Source organism: Sus scrofa, chromosome 3 (genome assembly GCF_054392235.1).
Source record: "Sus scrofa isolate SSC_HxYL_T2T_F1_AM1 chromosome 3, Sscrofa_HxYL_maternal_Yorkshire_Landrace_v2.0, whole genome shotgun sequence".
In the NCBI taxonomy this organism is placed as follows: Eukaryota; Metazoa; Chordata; class Mammalia; order Artiodactyla; family Suidae; genus Sus; species Sus scrofa.
Genome location: NC_139385.1, coordinates 111,980,787 through 112,001,209, shown reverse-complemented (window position 1 = coordinate 112,001,209; position 20,423 = coordinate 111,980,787). Strand labels below are relative to the sequence as shown.

General features: G+C 36.6%; 1 protein-coding gene across 1 annotated transcript in view; it reads left to right on the top strand.

Annotated features, from left to right (window-relative positions):
* LOC146404857 (uncharacterized) overlaps window positions 1-20,423 on the top strand; it is a 464,658-nt gene that overhangs the window by 27,901 nt on the left and 416,334 nt on the right. The window contains exons 5-6 of the mRNA XM_085019480.1: window positions 2,751-2,874; window positions 13,067-13,178. The gene's annotated coding sequence lies outside the window, so the exon portion shown is untranslated. The remainder of the gene's footprint in view (window positions 1-2,750; window positions 2,875-13,066; window positions 13,179-20,423) is intronic.

The window sequence follows — 20,423 nt, the reverse complement described above, 5'->3', positions numbered from 1 at the left end:
TTTCATTGGGGAGTCTTTGCCTGAACAGAAGAATTTTTTCTATTGGATTATGTTATCATCAAACGATATGAGAGCTCTCCCTCTGGTCTCCCAACTCTATTCAATTGAGGTTTATTAACGTTTTCAATTTCCCCTTTTGATCAAGATAGTTTTTTCAGTAAGAGTCTCTGATCAAGGGTCAAGTTTTCTAGTTTCAGCATTTTTTTCCCATCAATGTCAAGAAGGACGTTTCTTAGGCGTAGTGCACAAACTGGAAAACTATTAAAATCATATTCAAGTAACAAAGAAGGAGAGTTCTCAGGAATGTTTTATCTAAAGTCTTTATGTTATTAACATCGTAGACATGGGAGATTATCTGAAGCATTATGTCATCCTTAAAGGTTTGATGACAAACTTTCAACAGGCCTCTATCTGAATATTTTTCAGAGTCTGGAAAAGCTATCTCATCAGATGTTATCTGCTTCAGGTTCAGGAAATCTTTATTTTCAGGTCACTAAATGATGTGCAGGCCCAGTCAGGGTTTGATGCTTTCTTTAGGTGTGTCACATGAATCTAAGAGTTTATTGGAGTTTGGCAACACAAGGCTTGGTTAGCAGTACTTGACAGAAGCCTTTTCAGTGAGGTTAAAGATAATTCTTCGGGAGTCGTCTTTTCCAATAGATGGATTTCCCATTTAGTGATTTTCATCCAATGCTGGTCCTGGCCTTGACTGACAAACATGTAAACTAGCTGAACCAGGATGGCAAGTTTGAAAGGCTATATTAAATTCCTCAGAAAATCTGTGAAAATCTTCAGCTACTTTGGGAAGAACTTTGACCATGGTTTGCAGTTCAGCTTTAGTCCAGGGAGACTAAGAAATTAATGTTTAGTCTCTGTATCCTGAGAGGGCTTAATTTTTAAAAGACAAGTTCTGACAAATTCAGGGAAAAAGAGGGTGGGGAAAAATTTCAGAGAAAAGGGAAAGTTTGGTGGGAGAATGTGTATAGGGGAATTGAGGGTATAGTGGAGAATTGGGCTGCATGGAAAGGAAGATGGCACAGGAAGTAGAGCTAGTAACAAAGAAGCCATGGAAGAAGAGCCTGAGGCTTTGGGAGTCATTTTATCTTTATTTGCTTGTTTGCTTCAGTTAATCTTAGTCTTATTTTATAGCGAGACAATTTTAGACTCTTGATAATGTTGGGAAGCCTCAAGGTACCAATTGAAGTAAGCATTCTACTCAATTCTGGAAAAGTTTGAGATATTTTAGTCCAATTTGATTTTAAAGAAATCAACTTTGATGATTTCAAAATTTCCCATAATTGAGCATTTTTAATGCTAAATAGCTTACGTTCAGGCCATTGATATGCTAAGTTCCTTTAGGCCAGGCCTGTCCGTGTAGTTAGAAATGTGCATGAGGAAGGACCTCAGTTTTTAAACATAAGATCAGCTGGAATCCCTGTATGGGGGGATGCCATCAAAATATTTAGGGATGCTATTTCCTAGAGGATTTTCCTCTCGAAGAAAGAACAATTTTCAAATGGCTTAGATAGTTTATAGAGCAAATGGCTCAATTCGAACAGCTTGAGAGACAGTTCCAGCCAATTCAAAGGAAATAGTTTGGTCCCAGAAGAGCCAGGCCATGGGTTTTTTTAGCCATTTCCAGAGAATAGTTCTTCCAAAGGAATAGGCCTAAGGCTGAAAACCTTCATAGTTTCATTTGAAGCAGTCCTTTCCCAAAGGAATTGGGCCAAATGCAGTATCAGTTGATAGTTTGATTTCAAGATAAGATAAAAAAAAATGAACACTTGCATACACATCAAGGCCTTAACTAGAAAAATACAGCTTTTTAAACAGACCTCAAATAATTCCTGGAGAGCTTCAAATGCAAAGAGGACAAAGACATACCTTCAAACAACACCAGGGTCAGCAAGAAAAGCAGTGAGTGATAATGGGTTCAATTCTGGGTACCACACCTGTTTGCTCACCAGCCCCAAAACCATTGATAGTCTTCTTTGGTTCTGTACTGGCCACCAAATATTGCCCAGAAACAATTAGATTCAAAGATCTATCTACAGCAAAGATGGGTTTGTTTGGATGATTAGCAGAGAACTGCAATTTGAGGTCTGCAACCATGGCAATCCCCCCACCCCCCATAGCAAGGGAAGAACACTTTTAGAGAGGAAAAGGAAGTTGGGAGGGTGCTAGTAAACAAGGACGGCTTGGCTTTTCATTGGCTGAGTCCTTGCTGGAAAAGAAAAGGAGTCTTCTTCCTGTTGGGCTCAGCTATCATCCCAGAAAATGTGAGCTCCCTCTCCTGGTATCCCAACTTTGTTTAACTGAGGTTTCTGTTTATTAATTTTTTATAAGATCAAAACATTCAAATGCTCCTGGATTGGGGGCAAAAATAAAGCTTAATAGTTCACAACAGTCAAAAATTATTTTACCAATACACAAATACATAAGCTGGCAGCATATTTGAAATTTTTTCTTATAAACTTTCCTTTGTAAAAGTGGTCCTAAGTCACAAATTGCCTTGTAATCATCTAGGAGGTAAAACAAACAAACAAAACACATCCCAAATATTGAGATCTACTTTGACCAATTAAATCTGAATTTCTAGAGGTGGTCAAGATATGTATATATAAGCTTCCCAGGTGATTCTAACATGTAGCCACAGTGGAGAAACACAAGTTTGTAACATCAGTGGTCTTGGGTTATGTAATCATGGAGAGTTTCTTTTGATGACCATGATTTATGTGTGTCTGTTTCAGAGTCAGTGGTAACAGCCCATTGGTCTGTGCCCTCCTTTTCTTCTTGAGATGGCGCTATTCATAATCCCTCAGTTTTCTGAAGAGGATCTGGCTGATACATCAGCCTGCAATGTCCCTTGAAATGGTAAGTGACAAGTAAAAGTAATTTGAGAACTGGTCCAGAGCTGAATGCTAGTAGCTGGAGGGAGGAAACGAAGGTAGAGGCTTCTTAGTGTTTGATTACAAGTTGCCATGACTGTTTCTTATGTTTTCTTTGTCTCCCAAGATCCTGTCCTTTTCCCCTTTTCTCATTGCTCATGTTATATATTCCTTTGCTTCTCAGTTTCTTATTTTCCTTTATTTTTTTCTTCTCAGAGAAAACACACTTGCTTGAGGGTAAGAAAACTAAGCTGACATATATCCATTGTAATGCCAGCTAGTTCTACCAGCTTTACTTTGATGTTTGCTTCCATAACCATTTTGGAGTGGCTTAGATATTTTTTTGATTCCCAGTCATCCTAGATTACCACAGTACAATTTGGCTTTTGTATGAATTTTATGTGCCGGGAATACTTACCAAATGTTAATTGGTTAAATTATAATGGTAAGCCAATGTTTTGGCGTACAATTATTCAAAGTAACCTCTTCATATAATTTTTACAACTGTAGGATCAGTAGCGATATTCTCATTTTCATTTCTCATTTTAGTAATTTTTTCTCTTTTTCTTAGATTATCTAGTTAAATATTTGTCAATTGTGTTGGTCTTTTCAAAGAACCAACTTTTGATTTCATTAATTTCCCCTATTATTTTCTATTCTCTACTTCATTTATCTCTGCTCCAACCTTTAATATTTCCTTGCTTCTGCTAGCTTGGGGTTTAGTTTGTTCTTTTTCATCTACTTCCTTAAGTTGTAAAATTAGATTGTTGATTTGAGATCTTTCTTTTTCTTTTCTTTTTTTTTTTTTTCTGTCTTTTGAGGGCCACACCCGCTGTATATGGAGGTTCCCAGGCTAGGGGTCTAATCAGAGCTGTAGCCGCTGGCCTACATCACAGCCACAGCAACACCGGATTGGAGCCGCATCTGCAACCTACACCATAGCTCATGGAAATGCCAGATCCTTAACCCACTGGGCAAGACCAGGGAATGAACCCACAACTTCATGGTTCCTAGTCGGATTCATTTCTGTTGCACCACAAGGGGAACTCTGAGATCTTTCTTTTTTTAATGTAAACATTTGTAGCTATAAATTTCCCTCTTAAGCAATGCTTTTTCTGTGTCCCATAAGTTTTGGCAAATTATGTTTTCATTGTCATTCATCTCTAAGTATTTTGTAATTTCATTTGTAATTTTTTTCTTTGATCCATTTGTTGCTGAATTTCCATAAAATTGTGAATTTCCAGTTCTTCTTTTATTGATTTCTATATTTAATTGTGTTCAGAAAAACTGCTTTGTATGAAATCTATCTTTCTTATTTACTGAGACCTTAATTTGTGGACCAAGATATGTTCTATCCTAGATAATTTCCCCTGTGCACTTGAGAAGAACATATTATGCTATTGTTGTGTAGTTTTCTGTATCTAGTTGGTATGTTGTGTTAAGTCCTCTGTCTCTACAGTAATATTCTCTCTGGTTTTTCTGTCCATTATTGAGAATGGGTTATTTAAGTCTCTAACTGTTATTATAGAACTGTCTATTTCTCCCTTCAATTTTGTCAGTTTTTGTAATAGGGGAGAGGTGGGCACATAGCTGTTTGTGCACAGATGTTACTGAAAGACCCTCAGAGCTCGACCATTAGTGTGGGCCCAATAATCCTGCTTGGCTAACAGTTGGGCTCCAAATTTCTCACAGCAGAGAAAGTGTGGTGAGAAGTGAATCTTGGCCTTTTTCATGTATCCCTCCAGACCTTCTGGCCTCAAGCTGGCAGGTGATTTGGAGGCCCAGGGACAGGCTGAGGACAGTGTCCTTTAGTGCTCCAGAGACCTCCCTGTGGCTATCCACTGGCCAGGTCCAGGCCTCATCTCCATGACCTAATAGTGGTGGCAGTCTCCTTGAGTCACAGCCCTTGGGACTGGCTGCTATTTACTCAGCTTGGGGAGGTGAGGGATGATTGGATCCCAGGTACCTTGCTACCTCAGGTAGGACAGCTAGAAAAGTTCTGGGGACCTGGCCCAGAGGGCACCACTAGCTGAGATGTGCCTCTTTAGACAAGGATAAGGAGGGGCCTACTTCTCTCATTTTGCTGTTTATTTTCTCTGTGCCTTATAGTTTTTTTGGCCCTTCATTTCCGGTATTATTGTCTTATTCTGTATTTAATTGAATTTTGTAAAATGTTTAAATTCCTTTATCATTTTCTTTTGCTTATATTCTATATCTATTTTTTTGTGGTTACCATGGGGATTACACTTATTATTTTAGAGTTATAAACACACTATTTTGAATTAGCTTCAATAACATACAAAAACTTTGCTCCTTTATAGCTCCATCCCTACCTCATATGTTTGTTGATGTCACAGAACTACATCTTTATATATTTTCTGTCCAAACACAACCAAATAATACTTTTAAATGCATAAGTCTTATAAATTATGTTGAAATCAAAATTTGGTGTTAAAAAACAAAGTTATACTACTAATGGCTTTTTGACAAATAATTTTAATGTATTAGTCTCATAAATCATGTAGATAACAAAAAGTGTAGTTACAAACTCCAAAATTTTTATAATAATGCAAACTATTATAATTGCTCTTCTATTTTTTTTTCATTGCAGCCTTCATTTTGTCCTATAGCTTTGAGTTAATACCTAGTTTTGTGTTATTTTGCCCTGCAGGTTATCACTTGAACATTTCTTGCACGGTAGGTCTAGCGATAACAAAGTCTCTCAACTTTAGTTTTTATGGGAATATCTTAATGTCTCTATCACTTTTGAAGGATAATTTTGCCAGATATAGAATTTTTGGTTGACAGTTGTGTTCTTTTAGCATTTTGATTATATTGGCCCACTGTCCTGTGGCCTTCAATCTTATTGATTATATCTTCAATACAAGGTATTGAATTGCCTCTCTCTTGCAATGAATTGCCTCTCTCATGTGTTGTAAGATTCCTTTTGTATATGTCTTTCTAAAGTTTTATTATAACATGTCTCAGTATGGGCATCCTTGAAGTCATCTTACTTGGAGTTTGTAAAGCTTCTTGAATGTTTATATTCATGATTTCACCAAATTTTAGAAGTTTTTTTAGCCTTTGTTTCTTCATATATTCTCTCTTCCCTATATCTTTCTCTTCTTCACTTGGGACTCCTGCAATATTAATGTTGTTTCACTTGATAGTCTGCCACAAGTCCATTAGGCTTTGTGTTTCTTAAATCTCTTTCTTTCTCTTCCTCAGACTTGGTAATTTCTAATGTCCTATCTTTAAGTGGGATGATTCTTTCTTCTGCTTACTCAAATCTGCCTTTGGATGGTAGTGAAATTTTCCTTTTGTCTTTTACTTTTCAGTTCCAGAATTTCCCTTTGGTTTCTTTTAAATTTTCCTATCTCTTTATTGATATGTCCATTTTATTCAGACACCATTTTCTTGACTTACTGCACATCTTCTTTAGTTCTTTGAGTATCTTTATGATAGCTATCTTAAAGTCTTTGTCTAGTATATATGCCATCAGTTCTTTTTCATTGACTATTTCTGTTGATTTTTTTTCCTTTGAAAAGGCCATAGGTTCCTCTTTCTTCGTATGCTTTGTGATTTTTTGTTGTTATTGCAAATTGGACATTTGAATCTAATAATATGATTACTCTGAAAATAAGGCTGTCCTCCTTCCCGAAGATTTGCTGGGTTTGTTATTGTTTTTATTTGATTATTGCCAGCTGTGTTTGTGCTGAGACTTAGCCTGAGTGTAAACTTAATGTCATCTCAGGTCTTTTCTGAGCCTTTCCCTATGCATGCGTGGAAACCTTCTAATTTTCCCCATACATGCCATTGTTTTGTATATTCTAGTCTTTAACGTCTGGCTCCCAGAAAGGGAAAAAGAGAAGAATGAAGCAGAGGGAAGGCAGTGTTCCTTTAATTCCCCTGAAAGTAACTTCTGCTGGGGGAGAGGGGGGCTTTCAAAGATCAGAGGAAGTGCAACAAAAATAGCTGCTACCTCTTGGTCCACATCTGTATGATCAGGAGCAGCAATCAACAGTCAGAATATAGATCCCCCATAATCAGAGGACAGGATCTGTTTTGCCCACCCTGGCTCCCACAAGCTGTGTGCAAGCTGCTCCAGGAACATGTACATGGCTGCCTGCCATGTAGCTGGGAGTGGGAGATGGGTAGCTGCTACTGTGCTAAGAGTTTAAAGAGAGAGAACTTAACCACAATTTACTGTCCATGCCTGGTTTTGGCAGTTTGAATTCCGAAATAATCACACCAGAGAGACTCTGCCAATTGCTGTCTAGGTGGGCAGACAGATTCCTGGTTCCTGCTATTCTGCCGTCTTTTTAGAATCCCACGAATGGCTAATTTTTAATCCTCTCATTGAGAACCATTTCCTATTACTTGATTTACCTTCCTAAAAATATTATTAATCTGGAAATCCAATTAAGGAAACTTTTCAAAAGAGATTTCTGTTCATCTTAAAAGCCTTTTTTTTTTTTTCTTTCTCCATGGTCCAAAAGTAAAGTATGTACAAGAGAACAAAGTTCACAATAGACTTTTAACCTTATCTCTTAATACCATGTGTTCAGTTTTCAATACTCATACACAAATATTATGCATTGGAGATGGTCACAAATAGAGTTAAACCACATTTACTTCCTTTGATGTTTATATATATATATATATATATATATATATATATATATATATATATCAATACCAGTGTCTAAGGAGTACACAGTTTTTCTTCCCTTTAACTCAAACATAAAAACTCAAGATCAATTCCAGACTCTTCTTGGCTCTTCCAGCTCATGTTGGGGCTGTGCATAAGGGGAGAAGTATTTCTACACCAATAGAGATTTTTGCTAACTATGCAACTCCACTTTTCAATCCACATTGAATGAAACATCTTTGCTCTTAGTAGTTCATTTATCTATGGTTCTGAGTTCTTGTTACCACTAGATCTTTTCAAGCTCCTCAGGACATTCTAGGGAGTCTGATTTCTAATGAGATAAACTTTTATCAAATTACTAACTTACCTGTCAGGTAAAAGTTAACTGTTAGTTGCTTGGAAAGAAACAGTAAGATAGTCACAGACTCTTTACTTAAGAAGCCCTCAGACTATTGGGTGGAAGATGTTGGATCACAGGGAAAATTCATACATGGTCATTGTAGTAAAGGACAGCAAATGAAATAGTAGAAAGCATAGAAGGGGGAAAAAAACAAGGGCATTACAGAGATGACACTTGATCTTAGCCTTGAAAGATAATTTGGAGGTAACTAGGCAAATAATATGTGGACAATAAAATTGGTGAATAGCATATGCAGTGACACATTGGCATGTTCACAGATATGAAATTCAGGATGTCTAGATCAGGATTTTATTGAGAAGGGGTTGGTGGAGGGAGGACTCTGACTAGTTTACTAAAAGCCAGATTTTGAAGGATTTTATGCTCTGAACCAAGGACACTGGTCTTGATTCTGTAGGCAATAAAGGGAATTTTAAATCAGAGAGTGATTGTGAATATTTGTTTATCAGGAAGTTATTTCTAGCAATACACACAGGATTAATTAGGAGCTGGCAGCAGGTCCAAGAAAGAAATGTCTTCAACCTTGGAGAGAAGATGGAGAAGAGGATGAATGCTTGAGAGATTTTCGTGAGATATAATTGACAGGACTTGCTGTTAGTTGGGTTTAAATGTGAAGGAGTTTGCTTAGGAGAAAGTTAACTTTGAATTAGTTGAGGTCTTAGAGATATCTAGCAGTCACTCTAAATTCAGGCATTGTGTTTGAGAGAGAGCTGAAATAATGTGGATGTATGAGATAAAGCAGAATCTGGTTCAAATGGAAAGATAAATTTTCCAAGGGCGGAAACTCCAGTGGTAGGAGTTTCCAGACATTAGCCAGGTGTTATCCTTAGTAGACTCTCCATGTGCAGTTTAGTGGAATTTCCGCAGGTTTGACTGAAAGAATTATCTTCTCACTCATTCTACACTAATCATATTTTACATACTTTTTGAATCTCTGAGAAAAGAATAAACCTAATTTTTAGTATGTTATACCTTTTAATTTTATAAAGACAAATGTATTAAAGCAGCAGCAACATGTTTCTTAATACTACTAAGTGCTTAATCATTTAAAAATGATTTCTAAAAGAAAAGTGCAGTGATAAAGACTATACTCACAGCCCTATGAAGTATGAACAATTCATAGCCTCCTATTGTGGGTGAAGAACATGAAGCTTAGGGAGTTTAATAACTGAGATTCAAATTCAGCTTCCAAGTCTCTAGATTGCATGATCTAAACTGGTGGTTTTAAAGCATTAATGATGTCTATATCCACCTCCAGAAATTTTTTACTTAATTGCCTCAAATGAACCTCAGGCATTGGTCCTAAAATCTCCCCTGGCAATTCTACTTGAGGCCAGAGATGCAAACCATTGCTTAAAACCTTATAACTCAACTGACTCCTTTTTGGAAGACACTGCCACATTGCACTATCTCAATGACTCCTCCTGGAGCTCAATGAAGTTAGTGCCCTGTGGAGCTGTGTAGTGTAAAATTGCGTAGTGCGGCAGCTGTGCCTCAACACAAATTCACTTTATGAAAAAAAACCTTCAAATCCAAGAGTTTTCATAGTAATTATTTGGAACCTTTGCTTATATAAAGAGACTCAAATTTGGGAAAGTTTTTCTAACTCTTTTATGATTATGTAACCGTTTTTAAGAACTTAGATACTATATACTTACCAAGAATTACTACTATCAATGTTTATTTCATTGATTATAAATGTAATCAATCAGAATCACAGATCAAGAAAAAGGCAGCATTGTTTACCTTTTGAAATGGAGAGCAATGACATGGTGTTAATATTCAGAGTGACGGTATTGCGGAAGGTAGGAATGACGTAGCCATTGAAGGGGGGTTAGAATAAACTGTTATTCTCCATTCTTACAGGGTTTTTTTTTTTTTTTTTTACTACTTTTGATAACCGTTAGCTTCATTTACCCCTGTGAGGACTTCACAGAGCTCCTGACCAACTAGAAAACAACAACAACAATAACAAAATCAAGGGATGGGGCAAAACAGAGGTAGGCTGAGAGTCTGGACAGAATAATTCTGTTGTAATCCTGGCAGAGTGTGATGTCATCTGGGATACCATCCCAGACACTCCTGAATAAAGGCATTGGGAATGGAACCACAACAATATAAATGTTAACTCTTATGGAGAGAGAATGGGCACTAAAGACAGCACAGTCTAGCCTGATATTTCCCTAGCTGGGTTACCCTGAGTAAAATAATGAACCTCTCTGAATTTCAATTTGCTCTTATAAAAGGAGATGGTGATACTTCCAGGCTTTATGTGAATACCTACAGGTGAAAACTATCCCACTCAGAGCCTCTTTACTGATGTCTTCTCCACATTGGCCTCAGCTGAAGCCCAGTGGGAGTCAAAGAAGAAAGTGCAAGGGAATGGCAGCCGTAGTGGCAGTAATTCAAAGAGAAGGTGAAAATGAGGTAGGCTGGATGCCTAGCCCAGCTGTAGGACTTGAGGCCTCCATTATACCCACAGTCACACACAAACAATTACATTTGTTTGCAAAAAAAAAGGAACCAGCATTGTAATGCTGCAGCCTCTTGCCCATCTGGGAATAATTCAGCTTGCCCTGCTTTCAGCAAGATCAGATGGATACTCTGTAGGGTCTCCTCAGAAAGAACACAGGCTGTAGTCATTTCATTTTCTAATGCTGCTGCCTGTTTTCATTTAATTAAGAAGGCTGACCTTTACAAAGAGTTTATTTTTTCTCTTCCCTTTGCTTAGCTTACTTATGATCCTAACGGAAGCTGAAAAGCTGATGGTAAAGAGGGCCCAGTTTTACATTGTTCCTATCCTTACAAAAAAGTTACACAGGTATAATTACAAATGCATAAGCCAAAATCCCTTTCAGATAAACCTAACCTCAAGTAGATGAGTAGGTGGGAATAGTTGGAAATGAAAAATAATCCCTAGAGGACTGTATATCAAAAAGAATATCCCCTATGCCAAAGAACCAAGGCCTTGAGAACCCATCTCCTTGTAATTAGCCTTTATCCGAAGCAAGTTAGAGATTTCTTACTCCATCATTTAAATCTCTGTATATAGAGAAGTAACCACTTAAAACATCCATTGTGTGCAGCATTTGCTGTGCTCTTTAGATAGAGTGGCCACATAAACCAGAGAGAAAAGGACTGGTGACCTGTCAGGATAAATGCCCAGGATGGCAGCACCGCACGGACTTCATTGACAGCAGGTGGGGGCCCCAGCACAGGTGGAGATCTGAGAATAATCTGGCATTTGCTCAGCCTTGGGCTTATCCACAAACTCCCATGAGCCACGCACATCCAGCCAGGCCAAATGTAAGAGCGACTGCTGCCGTGTTTGTGTTCTTTTTATTTTGATGCCGTTTTGACGTTCTGTTTGGGAATACATTCTCTATGGACTTCATGGAGACTGTTCATCTGGATGGAGTGGGGTTTTGTTATTGAAATAAAGCTGACTCTCAGTCATGTCCTGACTGATGACTAAATGAGACTGCCGCCATCAAGTGTGTAACACCAAACTGATGACAGATCTTTCCTAGGATGATGAACTTAAGGCCCTGGAGTTTAGCAACTTCCTCCCAGTTTCATCCAATTGGTAAGAAAAATTTCTTTAATCATCTATCATTGGTTTATGGACTGATTACACAAAACATTATGGTATCTACTGGAATTAAGGCATTGGTCCTGAGATACTCTGACCTTTGTGTCTCTCCAAATGTGAGCACTTTTATTCCTGTGCCCCTCCAGTAGCAAGGGAGTATTAGGGGCAGAGTTGGAGTATTTGATTCTCTTCTTTTTGGGCCCTACCCATGGGATATGGGGGTTCCCAGGCTAGGGGTCCAGTCGGAGCTACAGCCCACTTACACCACAGCCAGAGCAATGCTGGATCTGAGCCATGTCTGCAACCTACACCACAGCTCAGGGCAACACCTGATTCTTAACCCACTGAGCAAGGCCAGGGATTGAACCCAAGTCCTCACGAATATTAGTCAGGTTCGTTTAGGCACTGAGCCACGATGGGAACTCCTGCTCTTCTTTTAAAGGTACATATGCAATGGAGCAAAGAGACAAAAAATGAATGGAATCTTTGTATAAACACTCCTAAGGTAAATTCTAAATTGCATTTTTATACCCCTGAGTTTTCTCTGTCAGTGTTAGAAGTAGTAAATTAGCATACCTTTCCCCGGTTTTGTTTCCACTGAGTGAAAAGAGAATATTTCTCATGTCGTTAATCTAATAGTCTTTCCCCAGGCGTTGGCATTACTTTAAATGAGGAAAAGGTCAGAGAGCTATGAGGTAATAGGCGGTGTTGGACTTCCAGCCTCTCTTCCTACTTTCCTAGTAGTCTTCCCACCCTTGAATATTTTCAATCCATAATAAATAGTTTCATTGAAGGTCCCATTTATTTGCCAGATAGATAAATGAACTCAAGGAAATAAGTACCATAAACAAAATTGTTTGAACACCTGTTGGTATTTACTGCTACATCCACCTGCATACATGTGCATGCTCTCTCTCTCTCACACACACACACACACACACACACACGCACGCATGTGCACATACACACACACTCTCATTTTAACATACCCAAGAAATCAAAGTCATCTTTAACTTTGAGCTCTAGCATATATTAGAAACCTTCTCAGCTCAGCTCATTACAAACTTCAAGTGAAATTTGAAACCAAACAACAATCCTTATAGCACATGACTCCTTCCTCTAACAGCAGTGATATGCTGGTGTGGCATTTAAATGTATTCTTGTGCATGATGATAATAGCCATTGCACACATAGTAGAAATAAAGTCCATCCACAAAGAAGGTGTTGGGTATAGGAGGAGATCTCCTTTATAAAGGGCTCTAAGGAGAATTCTATAAAGGTTTTCACTTCTATTTTTAGTATAACTGATATCTGCTGATGGAAGGATTTTTTTCTTTCTTTTTTAACCTACTATTTTTTTTCAGATATTAACAGCATCTGCAATATTTTCTCCAGTTGATGTTATGATCCATATGGAAGATTTAATACAATGCCTGCCAGCTGCCTAAATTCTCCAGGGGAAAAGCAGTTTTTCACACACTCCTCCTTATGTATTCTGCTCTTATTTCTTTTTCCAGATAACAGATCTGTGAGCTAAATGGAGCTGGAAGCTATCACTGCTGTCCTGAACTAGTGACACTGGACTCCTCCCCAGGGAACCAGCTGCATCTATTTAAAATACACTCTTAGGTGAGTCTGTGGGACGTTTTCGCTAAATAGAAGTATTCTTAGGAGAAAGCATTCATGTTTTAAAAAGAGAATATTGGTCTTGAATGTACAGGGCAAAATCAAAGTTCGTGCAGCATTGTAAATGAGGGTCAGGATTATCTAATAGGGAGATACAGTAACATTCTTTTCTCCAGCATCTTGTTGCCAGACTGATAAGAGCCAGGGGAGCTGCTGAAGAGGGTCTATTTTCCTTCCTTGGTAATGGCCACATGAGTGAATGTAGGTGGGCAAACAGCTGTAAATCTGAGTCCAAAATAAATTTTCTTGATGAATATTTTAATTAGAAATCTAAATTATTCCTTTAGGAAGATAACTATTCCATTTTCAAGCTCCCTTTTCTCTATTCCTTCTTGCTTAAAAAAAAAAGAGAAACTGTGGCTTTATCGCTTAATCTAATTCATAGCTGCTCCTCTAGGCAGAGAGAGAGAGGCCAGTGACAGAATGTCCACAGGTGACAATATGATACCAATATAGGATATAGTACAAGGAAAGTGAAAGGCTGTGGTCAAAGAGAGCAATAACTAAGGAAGATAATAGGGTAGAACAAAGCAGAAAGGTGGGCGCAGTTTTATTTTTTCCAACAAGTATGTATCAAATGGTTGGCAGGTACTGTCTTTAATGTTATTCTACAAAGGGCTATAAAACCCACTCTTGGTTCTTAGAAAGGTAAGAAGTCTTTGTTGCCACAGCACCCTGCTGGTATTTCTGTTGCACCACTTAGGTCATACTGTACAGTGTGTGTAGGTTGTCTGTCTACCTGAATAAACCCCTGGAGCAAATGATCTCTGGCTTATGCATCTCTGTTTATCCACAGCCAGTATAGAGACTGACACATAATAAACACCTAATAAATATTGATTAAATTGTTAGAAAACTAGGCCCAAATGAGATGTTCTTCTAGAACTCTAGAGGGTAAGGGAGCATTGACTAAGACCCCATAATTCCAAAGCCTGGGGCTCTCTCCAAAGGTGGTCTTAACTTTAAAAAATTTTTTATTAGAGCATAGATGACTTACAATTTTCTGTCAATTTCTGCTGTAGGGAGTCTTATGTTTGACGAGAATATTTTCTTTATGGTTGAGAAATAGGTATGTGAAGAAAGCATACTTGATGTTCAGGGTCAGAAAATAGAAATAAAACATCAAAGAGGAAGCACATGAACTTGTACTGTGAGAGAAGAAGAGGACATCTAGGAGAGTAGAAAAATTTGCTTCTTATACAGATGTTTGGGGAAGGACAGGTGAAGAAGATGATAATAGGGAGACCCTGGTAGACTCACACAAGACTCTTAAGTGAGAGGCTGACTTGGGGTGTACAGATGTGTAGCCATCAATCTCAGAGGCCATGCACACTTGTCTCTATGGCCATGGCACATACGTTGTAGAAATTGCTCAAAAGTTCGTATATAAAACTGACAGATTTAAAAGAGATGCTTATCATTTGTATAACTGTTTGGCTCTAAATAGGAGGAAAAAGGGTAGAGATAGCCATAAAGAGTTTGTTGGGAGAAGGAAATTGAACTTGGGTCCATATGTTTTATAATGCATGTAATATTTTTAACTGCTTCAGATTTTTCTCCCAATCTTGCTAGTATCTATGTATTTGCTTCAATGTATATTCACTTAGAGGTTTTAATTTAAGCCATTTTTCTATTTTACTTCCTTTGCCAAGATAAAAAAGCCAGAAAAACAAAAAAACTTCCTCTCATTTCCTGAAATAGAGATTTGTACTAACAGAATTATAGAAAATATTTGTCTGATTTTTGATACAGATATTTTTATTTTGCTAGTTTTTGCAGTTATATATCCTTGCTTTTACAAGTTCTATTTTCTCTTTCTGACTTACTTCTCTCAGTATGAGAGTTTCTAGGTCCATCCATGTTGCTGCAAATGGCATTATTTTGTTCTTTTTATGGCTGAGTAGTATTCCACTGTGTATATATACCACATCTTCTTAATCCAATCATATATATGATGTCACTTATATCTGGACTCTAATATGTGGCACAAATGAACCTTTCCACATAAAAGAAAATCATGGACTTGGAGAAAAGACTTGTGGTTGACAAGGGGGAGGGCGAGGGAGTGGGATGGATTGGGAACTTGGGGTTAACAGATGCAGACTATTGCCTTTGGAATGGATTAGCAATGAGATCCTGCTGTGTAGCACTGGGAACTATGTCTATTCACTTATGATGGAGCATGATAATGTGAGAAAAAAAGAATGTATACATGTATGCGTAGCTGGGTCACCATGCTATACAGTAGAAAAAAAAAGTAATGTATTGAGGAAATAAAAAATATATTAAAAATAAAAAAAATAAGTTCTATTTTCTTCAATATATAACACTAAAATCCTTTCATTACCTTCCTTTTTGGAATAAATTTATAAAGCTTTTCCTTTGTTCAGAAAAATCACATCTCCACTAAAAGGACTCTAAACCATATTATCCCCTTATCACTAATTTACCTTTTTAATAATATAGACCAGTGGGAGACCAAATGTCAAAATTAATCCTTCCTTTCCTCAAGAGAAGTTAGTAACCTGCATTCCTACAGTGCAATTGGGATGATCAAGGAGTGTTAATACAGAGAATGCATACCTATTTATTACTAGCCTCACTTTATTGCTCTTCACAAATACTGTTTTTTTACAATAAATACTTTTTTTCATTTTGATAATTCGTATGTTTGTGGCAACCCTGTTTCCCCAACAGCTTTTGCTCACTTGGTATCTCCATGTCACAGTTTGGTAATTCTAGCAATATTTCACACTTTTCCATTATTATTACATTTGTTAAGGTCATCAGTGATCTTTGATGTTATACTACCGCTCACTGAAGGCTCAGATGACTGTTAGCATTTTTAGCAATACAGTATTTTTAAATTAAGGTATATTCTGTTTATTGTTGGCATAATGCTATTTCAAACTTAATAGATTACAGTACAGTTTAAACATAACTTTTCTATATACTGAGAAATAAAAATGTGTGAATTGCTTTATTACAATATTTGCTTTATTGCAGTGGTCTGGAACCAAACCTATGATATTCCTGAGGTCTGCCTGTATAGTGTTGTGGTTTGATTTTAGATTGAATGCAGTTAAGTTTGGGGGAGGAGGAAGTAATCTATAAGCACACAGTAATTACAACATTAATTATTTTAGTTACTTTGGCTTTATCCTTTTCCTTCAGCTCAGCTGGTTGGGTAAAGTGAATATCTTACAGAGTTATCTAAAGATTTTATTTATGCTAATCTAATAGACCATAGAGAGTACCATGAGAACAAAAATATGGTTAAAGGAATTTTGACATCTTCCATGAGTATGCTTGGCAGTGTAGTGACCTAAGTAATCGCTTTCTGGATCAAAAGTTAATGAGATTTCTCCTAGTTTTAAAGCCTCAAATTTGTTCTTTATCCTAATTCTGTTCATTTCATTGGGTTGTTCATTATCAGTTGGCTTCTGATTGAAAAGAAAGCCTTGGAAAATACTAAGTAGGAATTGATTTTCTCCAATTAATTTGTGCTTGTTATTTTAGCTTTTAGGAAATACAATGTTTGAAAATTATTTCACATTTGATTAATATTATTTTTCAAAATGAATCAGAAAACAATTTCATTTGGCTTAGGGCAGATTTTAAACTTTTTAACAATAGAATTTAGCCTAGAACTAATATTAATGAATAATTCTTATCCCGAACTTTTCTAGTACCTAGTATTACATATTTTCAACATTTTAAAAATAATAACCCCCTTCAGCATTTTATTTTCACCTTTAAATTGTATTGTGAAGATACAATTTCCTTAAATAATTGTTTTCCTTGTTTTGGTATGGTCTCTTTGGCACACATCTTTCTTTGTTTATCTCCATTTGTGAAATAATTATTACTGCCATTAGTATTTTTTAATTCATTTCATGTGAAAGGTGCCATAAATTCTGAAAGAATCCATGAGTATTACATCCTGGGAACAGAATTGAATGAATACATCAAAATGCATTCATTCAATATTTAAAAAATTGTTGAGAGCTTCTCTGAGTGTCACCATCCCTAATGAGTATCTAACTGACAATGAGAACAGAGTGTCATGGTAGCCAGCTCTTTGGGGTTGCCTTTTCTACATCTTCAGCTATTTAGAACAAAGCTCTGTGCTAGTTTCTCATGTCTTATTTGAACAACATTAAGGTAGGTAGAAGTGACATTTAATTTTTTCTAATTTCTATATTTTAGTCTTGAGAAGTCTGTAACTAATCTACTTATGGCATCAAAAACAACTCAAGCACTTTCTACATTAAATTCCAATGTGGAAAAGTAAACTGATAGGCAAAAGGACCACTGTACATAGTTTAAAACTCCAGAAAAAGTATATCAGAAGTAGTTCTCTTGAATTCTCAATGTTTTTTTTTTCTTGTTTAGTATTTTTTTTCTCCCAGTGATCTCTCATGTATTTGCTGCTGTCAGACCCTCAAATTTTTACTGTGCTGATATTCACTCTAGTGGAAAAACCAAATGTCAAAAACTTGTAATAGGTGAATATACTCTACACCTATTTGAGAAGTAACCAATTAATAATGGATTTTATTAATACAATACAGGTGAACTAAGCTCTGACTACACTTACAGGTCCACATTAGGTATCATACAATGTATAAAAGGTATAGCCAGTGGTCTTTGTCTGAAGAAGCTCTTCACTTTTGGAAAGTGTATTAATATGGAGTGTGACATAGGCAATGCCAATAACAATAACAGTAAGGCAGCCCACTGTTTAGATGCAGAGCAGGCAAGACCTATGTTGTGTCCGACTTGGTGAAATGAGCAGTGGGACTTGAATTGCTTGTGTAAGAAGAAAGAAGCTTTATACAGATGGGGTATAGGGTGGAGGGAATTTTAGTCTGGTGCATAATTTGAATAAGGGCAGATTGATAGGAATGTAGGTGACAGGTTTGTGGGGCTGTTTGCAGTAGTATCCTTGGGGCAGAGGATGGAAGTATATGTATATGTGTTTGTGTGGAGGAAGATGGGTGTATAATTGGAAAGTTAGTGGATGTTTATGGAAGCTAGGAGAGTCCAGTTGGATCTTGAACTTTATTCTGAACCATATTCTATAGATTGTACTAAACCTCTAAGGACTTCTGAGCTAAACAGTTGCCTTATATGAAATAGTTTTCTGTAATATTAATCTGACAGTGTCTTGCAGACTGCTTTGGAAAAGGGAGAAAAGAGAGCTCAGGAAGGAAGGCAAAGTATTCAATAATCCAAGCACAATAGGTACAGACCAAAAATAGTATGACAGAGCAGAAAAGATAAAAATTCTAAATGGGGGTTTTAGATTTTCAATTCAGGGCAAAGCAGAAACCTGTCTTGTGAAAGTTGTCTGCTGTTTTTAAAGGCAGCTTTTTTCCATTTTCTTTCTGCCAGTCTGCTTGTTTATATTCTGACCTGATACTCTGATAGGGGATTTTTCTGTGTTTTTCATCCTTGTTACAAAGGACCAGTACCGTGATGATTGTGATGCCTGTAAAACTCTTAGCCAATCTGATGATAAAGAATCCAGCTCCACTGAAATAGACCTGTCTATCTGGATGTTGCAAAAGAGCCCATTTTTAGTGATTTTTAAACCTTTAGGCCACACATAGTAAAATTTACCACTAAAAGTTTGTGAAGTTCAAGAGCTCTGAAGTGAGACTACCCACGTTCAATCCCAGTTTACCCTATTTTATGGGTGACTTTAGACCCAATTTAACCTCTAGATTTTCTCACCTCTACAATTAGCATGATAAAAATATCCTATGAACACTGAATGTGAATGTATAGAGTACTTCACGCTGAACCATACACAGATTAAGTACTCAATAATTTTTTAGCAATTAACTTTCACAAAAGTTTTTTTTTTTTTTTTTGCTTTTATGGAAAATAATCTTGTTTTTCATGTAAAGCTGACTATCATAATCTCCCTTATCTGTGGATTTGTTTCTCAGGGTTTCAGTTACCTGTGCTCAACTACAGTCTGAAAATAGTAAATGGAAAATTCTAGAAATAAACAATTCACAAATTTTAAATTGCCCATGGTTCTGAGTAGGGTGATGCAATCTCACGCCATCTGGTTCCATCCTGCCTATGATATGAATCATCTGTTTGTCCAGTGCATCCCTGTCCATTATGCACTTATAGTAGCTCTCCTGGCTATCAGGAAGACTGTTGTGGTATTGTGGTACTTGAGTTCAAGTCACCTTTATTTGACTTAATAATGGCTCCAAAGCAGATTAGTGATGCCAGCAATTCAGATTTGCTAAAGAAAAGCCGTAAACTGCTTCCTTTTCATGAAAAGGTGAAAATTATCAACTTTAATAAGAAAAGAAGAAAAAGCATATGGTGAGATTGCTAAGACCTATGATAAGAACAAAACTTGTATCTGTGCTAAATTGTGAAGAAGGCAAAAGAAATTTGTGCTAGTTTTACTATCACTTCTCAAACTGCAGAAGTTATGGCCACAATGCATGATACATGCTCAGTTAAAATGGAAAAGGCCTTAAATTTGCACAATAAAATATTTTGTTAGAGACCACATTCATACAAGTTTTATTACTATTTTATAGTATATCATAATTGTTATATTTTATTTTAGTTATTGGTAATATCTTACTGTGCCTAATTTCTAAGTTAAATTTTATCATAGGTATGTATGTATAGGAAAAAACATCATATATATAGGGCTTGATACTTTCCCTGGTTTCGGGCATCCACTGGGCTTCTTGGAATATATCCTGGGCCTGTAAAGGGACTACTGTACAGTTTCATGATGAAATGTATAATTACTGATAACCATATTGAAATTTCAGTTTCTAAATTATTTTTTATTCATTTCAGTTCAACATCAGTATCTTCTCAATATCATTTTATTTTTTATGTGATGCTGATATACTATGTATTAATTTAAATTAACTATAGGATATGGAAAGATACTCTTTGGTTCAGTTCATGAAACATTTGGTGAAAACTGTTTATATATACGTCATGGTCCTTGATTGAAGGAGTTTGTAGACAAATAAGTAGACACATATGTACCTAATAATTACAGTATAATGTCATAAATTCACTACTAAATAAATAGGCAGATGGAATGGGATTATTTCGGTTAACTATCTCAGGGAAAAAAATGCCTTTGTTAATGAATGACTTGCAAATTATGCTTTTTTTGCTATTAATCTA